Below are 14579 nucleotides of genomic sequence, written 5' to 3'. Positions count from 1 at the left end.
GGATGGTCTGTTTGGTTATGACGGATAATCCTGAACTGTAATCAGTGGTGGTTGCCGTAATGGTAACTTGTCTGTGTTTCTACCAGTGGCAACAGGTATTCTGGGCTGGATTTCAATACCTTTGAGCCTGGGCAAGCACACAAGTCTTTCCAGAATGAAACCTGCTTTACTTGCACAGAAAGGATCAGCCTGAGGAGGTGGTCGATCAATGCCCTCCGAGGTGGTCTTTGTGGCTGTGAAGCAAAAAGAGTGAGAAACTGAGTTTGTCCCAAGTCTAGGATTGATGTGAAACCTTCTTCATTTCTCAAGACATGCTCATGCCTGGGATATATTGTTACAAATAGTTCTTCTTCTTATATATCCAAGTCTTTACTTGTGCAAACCAACTGTTATGTTTGTTTACGTCTATTCCTACTTGTGTTGATATGCTGTTGCTATAACGGAGATGCGTTTGACCTAAGCGCTGTGAAAAATACCTTCTGCTGCAATCTGGTCACAGTATTTAAAGCAGCAGTAGGTCCAGAGGGCTTGATTTGATTGTCGATTTGCTTGTTATGGAGAATCCTGAACTGGAATCTGCGGTGGTTGCCCTCATGGTATTGATGTGAATACCGATTCGTCCCTGGGTCCGCCTTTTAGCCAATCAAACAGACTCAGTGGGGATCAATTAGAGGCCATTTTATTTGCTGCTGCAGCCAGCAAGGTAAATCAATGGCTATTGCTCTGCATTGAAATACAAATTGGTTATAGGTGCATCTTACATTTATACAGACAATCTGAATGATGTTGACACCCTAGACATAGTATACTTGGCAACAAAATGGTGGACTAAGTATCTAGTACGCATGCGAAAGATTCATTGTTCATCTGGTGATCACCCCTTATTTGGTTACATCCTGTTTTCTTTAACTGTCAGCAAAAAACGGTGAGAACCAAGTTTCTTTAGATACAATTTAGTGGAGAGAGATAATCATGTGAGGCCGTGTCCTTGAGCTGGCCTGAGCTGGGCTGGGGTTACTTGAAGTTAGAGTGAGGTATTCTAAGTAAAATGGAGTTACTTTGGTTTTCTAAAACACATCAATTCCCCCCTTAAACACTGCATCATCCTGAACCTTCAGGATGCCTTAAATAAGGTTTGTAAAGGTACAGCTATATGTATGGGTCTTACATTGTGGCAAGGTTTAAAGGTTCTCATCAACATTTGGATTAAAGCTGGAATGCATTATAAGCAGCAACATGTTGATTATCAATACAAAGAAAACACATGCTATAACTAGAATTATCTTCTGTGCCTATAAATCCATAGGCTCTCCATATTAGTTAGATGAAAGTTCTAACTGTTTGGAAATATTAATAATAGCTGCTTTTTAACACAAACTCTTAGATGGAACTCTGTGTTTCGTGTGGCTAAAGGGTTTGGGACACATGTGGTTTTGGGATGCCTTAAACATTTGTGATGCATTAAGCATAGTTTTTACAGAAATGGTATGTGCTATGGCAGGCACATTGCATACAATATTCTAGAGCTACAAACATAATTATATAATTCTATACATCACACACACATCCTTAACGACCCATATCTGGCATGATTTGATATAGATAAAAAGTTTTACACATAGCAGCAAAGTGTACAAATAAAGATTATACAACTTAGAGCAAGCAACATGATTTTAAACCATCTTTATCCCAAATAAAGTCTCAATAACAGTCTTGCATTGTGGACCCAGGTGCTTCTGGTGATTAATGGATTATCAGTTTGTGGAAAGCGATAGCGATGACAAGTCATGTATAATCACACTGATTAATACAAGTGCCTATAAAATTGCAGGTAAAGCTTGGGCCAGCTTAATGTCTTAGATCACAAAGGGATCAGTAACTTGGGGATAGGTGCAGACTTGCAGGTAAATGCTCTGGTTGAAACAATGAGATGATTGGCACAATATATAAGTGAAACAAATAAGGAAATGACTGGAGAGCAAGCATGTGAGGTCCATGATCTTACAGCACAGGAGATAGCAAGGTTTTCAACATAATGATAGCACATAGTCACCACAAGAAAGTAATAAAAGAAAGTGGTGCAAATCATCAACTCCCACCCCCCTTAGTGTCCTCTAAAGTCTGTCATGGCCAAAAAGGAAGCCATGGAGAGCTTTAGAATTCAAAATCTAAAAGTCCTTGGTAAGGAAAAATATATTTTAGTCCTTCAGTTGAGAACCAAATGCTCTTGTAAAACGTTGCAGGATTTTGGCTATCCTGATCCGTGTTGTTTTGGCTTGTTTGGCCAGTGTCCACACACAAGCTCAAATGTTCATGTGTTTGGGAGCCTTGACTCCCTCCCCTTGTGGGCAATCTGAAATCGTGTCTTTGGCAGAATTTGAAATAGTGTCTTTGACAAGGTATCTTACCCAGGTAGGATGGTTCCAGGGCTTTACAGCTTGGGGAAGTGCTGTTGCATGTCTGACTCCAGAGAAAAGTGAACAAATTGGCTTGCTTGTTTGTTGTCTATTCCTCTCCTACAGCACTTAGGAGCAGGAAGATGAACTGTGCATTAGGCCTTCTTCCTCGAACACAGGACAGGGTAGTAGATGGACGTTCTGTCACCATTGGGTTGGATTGGAAATGCAGATAGGGACTGCCCCCGGGTAGCTGCTGCTGCTGCTGGTTAGTTTTCCTGGGTCACTGTTGATGGAGACTCCCTTGGGATCACATTCTGGCGATGGATCCAGGTATTCCTTCCATCTGGGGAGGACCAATCCTTCTTGGAAAGACAATTCAAGGCACTGTTGGTTGCAAACCTGTTTACTTGAGAGAAAGACAGGCAAGTGAGTTGCCAATTCCCTCCCCCCCATGTAGGGACAGCATCCTGAGACTAAGTCTCTGGGTGCCAACCATTAGCACAAAAGGAATAGTCAAGTTTTCAAGGCAAATAATACAAAGGATGGACAAAACCTGAGGCTAATTCAATTTGGTCTTTTGGCAATTCCCCCCCCCCCAATTTATATTTTTGTTTCCCTGTTTGCCTTGGGCCCCCCTTTCCCTGAAGATCAGAACAGGGGATGATGTCTCATTTGAGGCTTGGTGGCCAGGCGTGAGGCTGTGTGTGGGAGCCGGTGCTTCTTGGAGGCTGGCTGGCTTGTGTTGTAGGCTGGTTTCTGATCACGAGAACAAAACAGCAATCCTGGGCAAAAGCAAGGCAATAAAGTCAAAAAGAAAAAGGCATTCACATCTTTCACCCCCCCCGCTTGTGAGTTTGGGGTTTAGAGGAGGCATTCAAGCCTTTCAGGTCAATCACAGTCACTGCTAACAAAGTCCAGTTTCCATGTGGCATCTCACATTCTCTTCTGCATCCTGTTCTTCCTCTTTACAACAACCCTGTGAGGCAGGCCAAATCATTTGAGTTGTAGGCTCTGTGTCGCCCAGCAAGTGTCTTGGCTGAATGAGGATTTGGACTCGGGTTTTCCCGGTCCTGTTCCAGCACTCTAACCACTGCACCACACTGGCTGACAATCATACTTACAGTCCTTTGTCAGGGCAATCAATCTCCATCCAGTATAACTGGCTTCATCGTCAGTAACGTGTAGATAGTTGTGGTGTCCCCGTTCTCCATCTTTAGCCTCATAATTAACCAGTCACTGATGGATTCAAGTTTGGGTTTGACATTTCTGTAAAGCGAAAACAACCTCTCGAGACAAGGAAAAAGATAGCCCACAGTCAATCCCTGCCCTCTGTTTACCCACAGCTTGGGCATTACCTGACTTGGTATGTCCAGTGAGATACTACTATACCTTGCTAAAGTAGGATTGTTTACTATACAAATTACACAGGCTGTTGCCACATGTTCTGCAAAAGGGTACATCCAAGAGGCACAAAAGTGTCTTTGTATTGACTAGGAAAAACCAAAGGTTTGGTTCTGCAAGAATTCCACATCCATCTGCTGTTCTTTACCAGCCATCCTCTTCTAAATGCGCCCCCTGCTGTGGTGCAAAGTCAATGTCCTTTTTCTGAATATGTGTGTGGGGGGGTGGGTTTGTGCCAAGATAGTTAGCACAGGAATCAAAGTTGCTTGGAAATAGGAATGAAAGGAGCAGCGTTTTTAACTGCAGCATCTGCCATCCAATTACCTTTTGTCACTGGGTCATTTCCCTCTGGTGACCTCTGCTATGGATGACTGCAACCTCTTCTAGTAGTGTAACAGCATTCTAGAGTTCTGATATCTGTGTCCCATATTTTACTTCCTTGTTTCCCACTGTTAAAAATCTTCTTTCTTTCCAAGTGGCCCCATGAGTTGTGTAAAAATTACCTTGAAGGTGATGAGCTCTGCAAGCTGTGCTGACTGAGATACCTGGAGAAAGAGCATGGTCAGTCACTTCTCCATCGCCAGCTTCCGTTGTCCATCTTACATGAAGCTGCCTCCATCTGTGTACAAATCAATGTCTGCATTTTGGAGAGGTTGATCTTTAAGATCAGGACGGCTTGGCATAGATGCAGTCCACAGCTTGCAAGCAATCATGTTCTTGGTCTTCTGTAGTCTCAAAAGGAAGTAAAGTAGCTGGATTAAGAATAGCCATGGAAACCCCAGAATTCCCCACCAAAGTCACATGATATTCGGTCATGTGTGAGGGAGTCAGCCATCTACTGCCCCAGACTAATCCCTTTTAGCTGGGAAATTTCCAAGGTGAATTGCAAACCGGTGCTTTGGAACTCCTTGCCACTTGCAGGATTGGCAAAACAAAATTCCTTTCATCAAATCTCATGTCTGGGATTTTAAGATTCAGCTGCTGTGAAGGCAAAGCAGGACTGGTGGTGAGACAAATTAAAAAAATTTTTTTGAACCTTAGACCATTTGATCATTAGTTCTCAGTTTACATCAAATTCAGCTAGCAGAAATATTGCATAGATTTTGCAAAAACATGACAGTAATACAATTAGACTCATTTATCTTAAAATCCATTTTTCCTTCTCACCCACAATTAATCTGGCTGGAACACAAACTGCTTTACAGAGAACCTCTTTCCCCCTCCCATCTGGAAATGGGCGGAGTTATCCTTGTTCATCAGGGATCAGCTCAGTTGTGAGCAAGAATTTGAAAGGGAAACTTCCGGTTTAGAGTTTTGAGCTCACGGAAAATGGTAAGAGACCATCTCAAGGAAATCAGTAAACATAACATATAAAGGCTTATGAGACTCGGTAGTGGCAGAAATATCACAATTAACTTGATATAAGAATGAATGAAATAGAGCTTGCTCTCATGCCTAATGCATTTAGCCATAAGCAGCACTTTTGCAGAGGTGGGAAGATTCAGCCCTCAGTTGGCCAGCTGACCGCTGAAAGTTCCCTGTGTTGCTCAGGCCATGACCAATTTTATGTTCAATTAATATAATAACTGTGAATTTTGGAATTCAATGTCAGAGCAAGTTTGGTCTGGAACAGTTTACAGAAAGGAAAAAAACACAAACATGTCACTAGTATAAATACATTCACAAATACAACAGAATAAACAGAATAAATACAACAGAAACCTCATCTTCACAGAGATGAGCTATAAAATTGATGTGGGTTGAATTCCTATACAGAACCAGAGCTTTGGGCTCCCTCTCAGAAACATGCACACAAATACACACACACACACTGAGGCTTGTCTTGTGTATTTCACAGAACAAAGGACTAAACAAAGAAAACTCCATATGAGTCACAAGGAATTTTATAACATTTTCAATCTGTTAGCCATAAACTCAGTTAAGAAAGTAGCTTAAATAGAACAAACTTATCACAGCCATCCATAAAAACAACCTGTAATTCTATATTACCTTTCCACATCACAATCTTATAACTTACTGGTGCTTTTCAAGCATTTTTCTTTTTGTTGTTGTTAACAACCTCCAACCAAAATCCTTTTACGTATTTCCTTCTAGGTTTTTTTCCTTCTTTTGTCTGCAATTCCCATATGCATTCCTTCAAAACTCCATTTTCTTTCCTCTTTTCCAACTGAAGTAGTTGAAGAGAGATAGAAAAGAAGAAAAAGAGAACAAAAGCAGCCTTTTGTTCAGAGAAACTTTTGCAGCTAGAACAGTGTTATCTTTTGGCTTGGTTACAACAGGACAGTGGCAGAGACTGTTTGCAGACTGTTTGCAACACACGGGCAAAGCTTGGAAGCAACTTGGAAACAGAACACAGAGAGAGAAATGATTTTTGCAAAAGATAATCATTCTTCCTTCCTTAACACTTCTAAAACAGAGGCAAGTGCAAAAGGATGTTATTTTCGGAGTCAGGAGGCCTCTGACTCGAGTTCATAGTGGCCAAACTTTCATACAAAGGCATTTCAAAACATGTTTTCTAAGAGCACTCTTTGCTCCCATGATAATCACCCAATTTTTCAACACACACTCCAAAGGTGTGCATGAAATCCGTTCAGATTTTGTGTACTTGCTATTTCTGCTACCCATAGCCCCCCCCTTTGAATTGCTCGGGCTTAGGCTGTTTATTTCCTTCCCAGGCAGCCCTACTTCGGCTGTGGGATTGTTGTTTTTTGTTTGTTTGTTTTTCTTCTCTCTCTCTCTCTTTCCCCCTTCTCGAGCTGAAAGATTAAACCGCCCCTGCTTGGACTTTTTGGCTTAAATTGCCCCCCCCCTCGGGATTTTGGCTTAATTTGCCCCTGCGTGGGCAGCCCTTCTTCGGCTGTAGGATTTCCCCCCTTTTCTCGGGCTGAAAATTGCCCCTCCCTGGGCTCCCCCCCCCCTTTGCCCCTCTTGGGCTGAGGAGAACCAAAAGACGTCTTTGGATTTCACTCTCTTACTCACTCACTCTCTCTGTTCACACTTTCATTCACTCTTGCCTCGATTCCCAGATGTGGCACGTTGTGACGACTGGTGCATCCCAGGCCCATGAGAATCCTCCACAGACAAAAGCTGTGGGGCGCGCTGGATCTCACTGTCCCGTGACGGGTCAGACTGTCCACCCAGAGTCACATCCGACTGTCATGGCACCAAATTGTTGTGAATACCGATTCGTCCCTGGGTCTGCCTTTTAGCCAATCCAGCAGACTCAGTGGGGATCAATTAGAGGCCATTTTATTTGCTGCTGCAGCCAGCAAGGTAAATCAATGGCTATTGCTCTGCATTGAAATACAAATTGGTTATAGGTGCATCTTACATTTATACAGACAATCTGAATGATGTTGACACCCTAGACATAGTATACATGGCAACAAAATGGTGGACTAAGTATCTAGTACGCATGCAAAAGATTCATTGTTCATCTGGTGATCACCCCTTATTTGGTTACATCCTGTTTTCTTTAACTGTCAGCAAAAAACGGTGAGAACCAAGTTTCTTTAGATACAATTAAGTGGAGAGAGATAATCATGTGAGGCCGTGTCCTTGAGCTGGCCTGAGCTGGGCTGGGGTTACTTGAAGTTAGAGTGAGGTATTCTAAATAAAATGGAGTTACTTTGGTTTACTAAAACACATCAGTATCTTGCCTGCGTTGCTGCCTCTAGCAATGGGCTTTTCTAGGCTGGATTTCAATATCTTTGAGCCTCCGCAACTGCTTCTGCAGAAGGGTTTCTCTGCCCACCCTCCTTGTGAAGCCTGCAAGTAGCACAAGGGGCGGAGCGTTCTCTTTCCCCGCCCCATAGGCCGCATTCAAAGCCTGCAAGGGTCCTTTGCGGGACGGGGCGGGGGGAGATGAGGCTCTACTTCCAGTCTAGGCGAAACAGCGCTGGACGTTGGGTGCTTACCACATCGTAGGTGCTAATGGGGTGCGGCCACTGTGCCGGGCGGGGCTGGAGCTGTCACTTGAGGCAGAAGCTGTAGTGGGGTGGTGCTGCTGGTCCCAGTCTGGGTGGCGGCGGCAGAACTGGCCTCCGCAGAGTCCCCTGGATTAAAGAAGAAGAAGACAGGCGTGCCGAGGGCTCCTTCTGTGCTCCTGACTCCAGAACAACCGGGGGGGGGGGGGGCGCCAACCCCTCCCCACTTTCACGAGCGCCAAGGCCCTTCTGAGGTCTACCTTCGAGGGCCCACATGGGTTGACCAAGAGAGTGGATGGGAGACGACGCTAAGCAGCAGCCTCAGTTTCCAGCCTGGTGTCCATCGGATGCTTGGGGATGGCCCCATGGGGAAAGGAGTCGCTGCTGCTAGTCGAGGCTCACCATTACTGGAGCGGAAGTGCTTGCCACATCATTGGTAGTGCAGGGGGAGGCTGCAGTGATGGTGAGGGGCAGAGACAGTGGGGGCAGGGGCTGCTCACGAGGTAGACATGGTGCTTTGCAGCTGGGACTGGGAGAGGACAGACGGGGGGACACCATTCTGTGCCTGCCCACCCCCAATTCCAACAACCCCCAGGCCAAGGCCCCCTGGGCTCTGCTTTAGCCATAACCCAGGGGTCGAGCATCTGCATTGCAGGCAGCAGGTCGCAGGTCCACTCCCTGGCAGCAGCATCTCCTCCACCCAGGGCTCGGAGAGACTCCTGCCTGCAACCTTGGAGAGCCACTGCCTGTCCAAGCAGCTTGACGGATGAATCGGGATGAGGCAGCTTCCTAGGTTCCCCTCTAGATCCTGAAGTTGACCACTGCTTGGACAAGCCCCATAAGAAGACCACTTCCTCCTCTGGGATATGAACACCTGTCTGAGTTCACTCTCAGAAGTGCCTCTCCCAAGGCATGGGTGATCTTTCTGCTGGCCATTGGTTCCGCAAGCACAGCACTGACTGCTCTGTCTGGCAGTGGCTCTCAGGCCAAGCCAAGTCCTTCTGGGGCCTGCTTCCTGAAACCCTTTCATGGAAGATGCCCGGGATGGCCCCTGGCCCCTTCTGCAGAGAAGACACGCCATCCGTGACGGAGCCATGGGTTTTCCTGGCCCCGGTGGGAGATGGGAGCGGCCACGTAGCAGTAAAGGGGAGGGTCCAATGTCCACCTGCCCACCCCCAATTCCAACAGCACGCAAGCCAAGACCCCCTGGGCATGCATGAGACAGCCCACAGGCCTCAGCAAAGAGGATGAGTGCAGGGAAAGGTTGCCCCAGTGCACTTAGTTCTCAGTGGGGTGTGCTTCTGATTTACTCACCAGCTTCCTGAAGCTGGCCAAGATTTTGAATGGGCCCTCTTTCCTACGTTGAGGCCGATGAGCCCTTGGGTCCAGGCTTGGCCACTTCTCTCATTTCCGCGCCTGAAAGGTTCAACGTCTGATCTGTAACTGAAGGATCAAAACTGCATTGACCAATAACACATCAGTCTTTCAGGGAAGGTGAGAAATGGGGAAACCTAATCTCCAGATTGCTAGGTTTTCTATCATCATGGTGGAATTCCAGCTACCGCCACAAGGGAGTTGCCAGGGATTAGCTTTGCCTACAAATCCCACCCTCCACTGTGACACCAGACAGGCTACAGGCTACATTATGACATCATGAGGTTCACCACTGAGCATCACTGGAAGCAGAGAGACAAGTTACTCATCCCTCTCTTCAGCCCATTCATTTCAATCCTCCATGCATGGTGTGGAAGGAGCGGACGGAGAGACATTTCCTTCCCTCTCTCACCATACTCGAACCCGGGGGACTCCCCTGAAACTGACAGCCACGAAATGTAGGATGCCACTCCAGGCCTGGGAGTGCCACCCACATGCCGCAGAAGAGCAGGCAGCTGCATGGCGAGCAGGATCGGTGCCACGGTCATCCCCAGGGAGACCGCAGGAAGGCGAGTGGGGGAAACCTGACTGCAGGAGACGGGCCATCTCCACCCACCCCCCTCGGTTTTTTACCAGGATGGGAAAGAGGGAGGGGCCTTTCCCAATGGGTGGTTCTCCTTCCTGAGCAGGGGTAGAGTGTTGCAGCAGCAAGAAAGTGAGCTGTCTGCCTGGTTTCCAGAACAAGCCCCAGAGAAAGGCTTAAGCTCACTTTCCTTGGGAGACCAACCAAAGAGGCACTTGGGGAGATCAGAATAGAACCGACCGACTCACACACAGGAAACAGAGCCCAGGAACAGGAAGGAGAAGAGAAACTCCTAGCTAGCCCCACCAGCCCAGAGGAAACTACACTGTCCCCTCTGGCTGCAGAGCAATTGCATGATGCAAGCGATGCACAGTGAGTTGGGCCGCAGCGGTCGCATATCCCAGCAGAGAGCAACTGGCCCTATCCATCCCCCGCACAGCATCCCTCCAGTGGCGGCTGCTGGTGTCTACCTCCTGTTTCTTTTTGGATTGTGAGCCCTTTGGGGACTGGGATCCTTCTTTATTTTTTATAATTCTCTGTGCAATCCACTTAGACACCTTTTGTTGAAAAGAGGTATATACAGGTGAAACTCGGAAAATTAGAATATCGTGCAAAAGTCCATTAATTTCAGTAATGCAAATTAAAAGGTGAAACTGATATATGAGACAGACGCATTACATGCAAAGCGAGATAAGTCAAGCCTTAATTTGTTATAATGGTGATGATCATGGCGTACAGCTCATGAAAACCCCAAATCCACAGTCCCAGAAAATTAGAATATTACATGGAACCAAGAAGACATGGATTGTAGAATAGAACAATATCGGACCTCTGAAAAGTATAAGCATGCTTATGTATTCAGTACTTGGTTTGGGCCCCTTTTGCAGCAATTACTGCCTCAATGCGGCGTGGCATGGATGCTATCAGCCTGTGGCACTGCTGAGGTGTTATGGAAGACCAGGATGCTTCATTAATGGCCTCCAGCTCTTTTGCATTGTTTGGTCTCATGTCTCTCATCCTTCTCTTGGCAATGCCCCATAGATTCTCTATGGGGTCAGGTCAGGCGAGTTTTCTGGCCAATCAAGCACAGTACACTGTATACTTTTCAGAGGTCCGATATTGTTCTATTCTTCAATCCTTGTCTTCTTGGTTCCATGTAATATTCTAATTTTCTGAGATTGTGGATTTGGGGTTTTCATGAGCTGTATGCCATGATCATCACAATTATAACAAATTAAGGCTTGACTTATCTGGCTTTGCATGTAATGCGTCTGTCTCATATATCAGTTTCACCTTTTAATTTGCATTACTGAAATTAATGGACTTTGGCACGATATTCTAATTTTCCGAGTTTCACCTGTACCTATTGGGGTCAGCAGGTAGATCAGTGGGGCAGGGGTTGGGCCCCCCACGTCTTCCTTTCACCTTCCAGAGCACAAGAGGAGCCCTCCTCACACCTCTCTTACTCCACTTTAATCCAGGGTTTACAGCGGACGCCAGGTCAGCAGCTGCCACCCCTCCCAGGACCAGCGCCGCCACCCCCAGGGAAGCCCCTGCCTCCAGTGACAGCTACCCTAACCTGGGTCAGTTTTCCATTTCCAGCTCCTCATTAAATTGCACCAAATGTGGCGTTTTTTGTGTGTGTGGTCATCATTAGCTCTCAAGACCTTTTAGCAGAAACCTCCTTGGTGGCGGCCTGTCCCCTAAACTGGGAAAGCATCACCATTCTGAATTGATGGTGTGTCAGGGCTGCTCTTAAAGACACAGGAGCGTGGCTGAGAAAAGCAGTTGGCCACCCTGACTGGCAGTGGTTTGCCCGGAGGGCAACTGGTAGGCCTGTGGGTCCTCTGGGCTTCCCCAAAGGTGGGACACTCTTTGTTAATTTCACCCAACTCTGTGCCAAGACAAGCTGCATTCGGCACCCATATAGATCACACAAAGCCAGTCCATGCCATGCATTTCCTTAGTCTGATTTCAGTGCAAGCATATGAAGTGCCTGAAAACTGTGACAGGTTGCCGAAAGGTGAAAAAGGATGGGGCTCAGCCCTCAGGCTCCACAACTGTTTCAAATGCAAACACACACACATACACACACCCATGAGAGATGGAGTGGTCTCTCTTTCTTCCTCACGATGCCTCTTCTTCAGGCACCCCAAGGCTCCAAGAGTAGCTTTCCTACCCCAGTTCCAGCACCCCAGTCCACAGTCTCTGCTCCCCCAGTCAGCGTCTCCCCCCTCCCAGCTGTCTCTGCCTGGCCGGTGCCCATCCCCCCCTAGAACAGAGCTGGGAGTTCCGGCGTCCATGGCAAAAGATGCTCCAGAGGACAGTTGGCCAACTTCAGCCTTACTGACCAGACGCTGAGATGGCCTTCTGCCTCAAGGCACTGGCTGTGGCCATTCAAAGGCCCATCTTCTTGGTTGTGGCCTATGTCTGCAAACCTATTTGGGGTTCCCTGCTGAGGAAGGTAGGAAGGGTCACCTGGTGCCAAGTGGGCCCTGCGGATGAAGGGAGGGCGGGAGCTAAAGGACAGTCAGGGAGTGGCCACCGAGCAAAGGTGTGCTTTAGCAGCCTCACCCCTCCTCTCCATCTTGCTTGCAGGCTCTCTCCTCATCTTTCTGGCTGCCCCCAGGGAGGAGCTGTGTGACTTCTGCCTCTCTTTCTAGCAAGGTCTAGCAAGCCCAGCATCCTGTTTCCCAAACAGTGACAGATCTTTAAGAATGGGGGGTTTCATAGGGATGGTTGTCCTGACCCAGACATGCATCTACCTAGCGAGGGGGAACAGAGTCAGCCATGAGGACAGCATTTCCTCCTTTGGATGCCAAGAGGATTGATCTCAAAGAGAAGTCCTCAGGGTCTTGGAAAAGGAGTATGGGCAAAGAGTGGAAGGGGCTAATGCTAAATGGGCCAGGTCCAAGGGAAAAGAAGCCGGTCTACTGGCTTTGCTGCAAGAGACAGTGTGAGAGGGAATCTGAGATGGGCTTAGGGGATCCAAGAACCTTGCTGGATCAGGCCCAAGGCCCATCCGGTTCAGCACCCTGTTTCCCACAGAGGCCCACCAGATGTCTTGGGAAGCTGCCCCCCTCCTGCTGTTGCTCCCCTGCAACTGGTGTTGAGAGGCACTGTGTGAAAAGGTCCTTCCTTGGGTCGGTCCTAAATTTCCTGGCAGTCCGTTTCATGGGAGAACCTCTGGTTCTAGTCCTGGGAGAGAGGGAGAGAGATTTCTCTCTGACCACTCAGCAGGTGGCATCCATAGGATATTTCCCAGGGTGTTCAAGCTGTGCAGAGGATGCTGAGGTGTGGCCTCTGGCTGCCATCCAGGGATCTGGGTGTGATGCCATCACCATGCCGAGGACCCCCAGGGGATGGGGCCGTAGTTCAGTGCTGGAGCATCTACTTTGCATGCAGAAGCTCCCAGGTTCCATCCCTGTCATCTCCGGCTATGGCTGGGAAAGAAGCTTGGAGAGCGGCCACTGCCAGACTGTGTCGGCAATACGGAGCTAGATGGACCACTGGTCAGACTCGGTAGAAGGCAGCTGGCTATGTCGCAGTGTCCCCAGCTCTCGCTCTCCTTTCCATCTGATTCCAAGGGCTGGAAGTGAGGCTTGAGCGGAGTGGTGGGCTGGCAGCAGGTCTACAGCTCTCGACCGGAGAGAAGTGCTGCTGTCAGTCAAGCCTGTGGGGATGCTAGTGGTGGGGATTGGTGCAAGAGAGCTCCTAGGAACCTGGGGCCTTCTGCACGCTCAGCAGCGCTTCTCCCACGGAGTAGGGGCCCAAGGGTTACTGGGATGGTCGAGGCTGAGGTGCCAGGAAATAAGAGCTGTCTTTCTTTCCTTGGTCCATAGGAGCGTATGAAGCCAGACCCCCTGTGGCAGCTGGAGCATCTAGGGGAGCTTGCTCGGAAGGAGGTGAGGAGCATCTTGTATGGCATCGTCCAGCCTAGAGTGGAAGACCACCCAACCCCTTAAGCAAGGGGTTTGGAAAACAAGGTTGCCCTTCTTTGGGTTTGGTCAAGACACAACACAGAATACTCGTCGGCTTGGTCTCATCCATGCATGAGCAGAAAGCAACTGCAGTTGAGTTGTATTGCGGGTGCAATTTTGGAAAAGGCAGTTGTGGCCAATGGGGAGGCCACTGGCATAGTTAAAGCAAGGTGGTGGGGGAAAGGTTCCAAGAGGATCCTCTTCCCTGCTGGGTCGTTGGCCAGGGTGGAGTTGCAGCAGTCTCAGGGGTCAGGGTGCAGGCAAGAGTGCAAGGAGGAACCCAGACCTCAGAGCAGTGACCTCGACACATTTCCAAGTTGGGGGCATTTGGGCAGAAACCCTTCAGCCTGAGCGCCATTTCCCACGGTGCTGACCTCTGCACAGTTTTACTCTTACCTTGGGAGGGCCCTTTCCGAGAGATGGAGCCCTCTCTGAAGAGCTCTCTGCGGAGGGCTGCACTTCCCAGTATTCTCTGCAGGCCTAACAAGATGGTGCAGGGAACAAAGGGGTCCTTTTTCCCTTCAGGGAGCATCCCCACCCACCCACAGCCCGGTCCAGATGCCAGCACTGTACCGTGGGGAAGTTCATCCCCAGATGCAGCCAGGAGGACTGTGTAGAGTATTCCGCTTTGTCCAAAGCTGCACACAGGCCCAATGAACAAGTTGTCACAGTCAGGACTGGACAGTCACTTAGGCTAAATGGGCCTGCCGCCGAAGAACACTACTCGGAGTGGGAGAGAGATTTTGGCAGGAAATTCAGGACCTTGTAAAGCTCCAGACAGGGACCCTTGAGCTGGTGGGGGAGACCAGAGCAGGGTAGACGTTGCTTCAGCAATGTTGACAAGCCCAGTGCAGGATTGGATCTTTGGCTGGCTAGTTAGGGTGGCTGGCTAGTG

The sequence above is a fragment of the Hemicordylus capensis genome, chromosome 3 (assembly GCF_027244095.1).
Source record: "Hemicordylus capensis ecotype Gifberg chromosome 3, rHemCap1.1.pri, whole genome shotgun sequence".
Classification (NCBI taxonomy): domain Eukaryota; kingdom Metazoa; phylum Chordata; class Lepidosauria; order Squamata; family Cordylidae; genus Hemicordylus; species Hemicordylus capensis.
The sequence above is the reverse complement of the archived record's forward strand: the minus strand, read 5'-3'. Positions refer to the sequence as shown.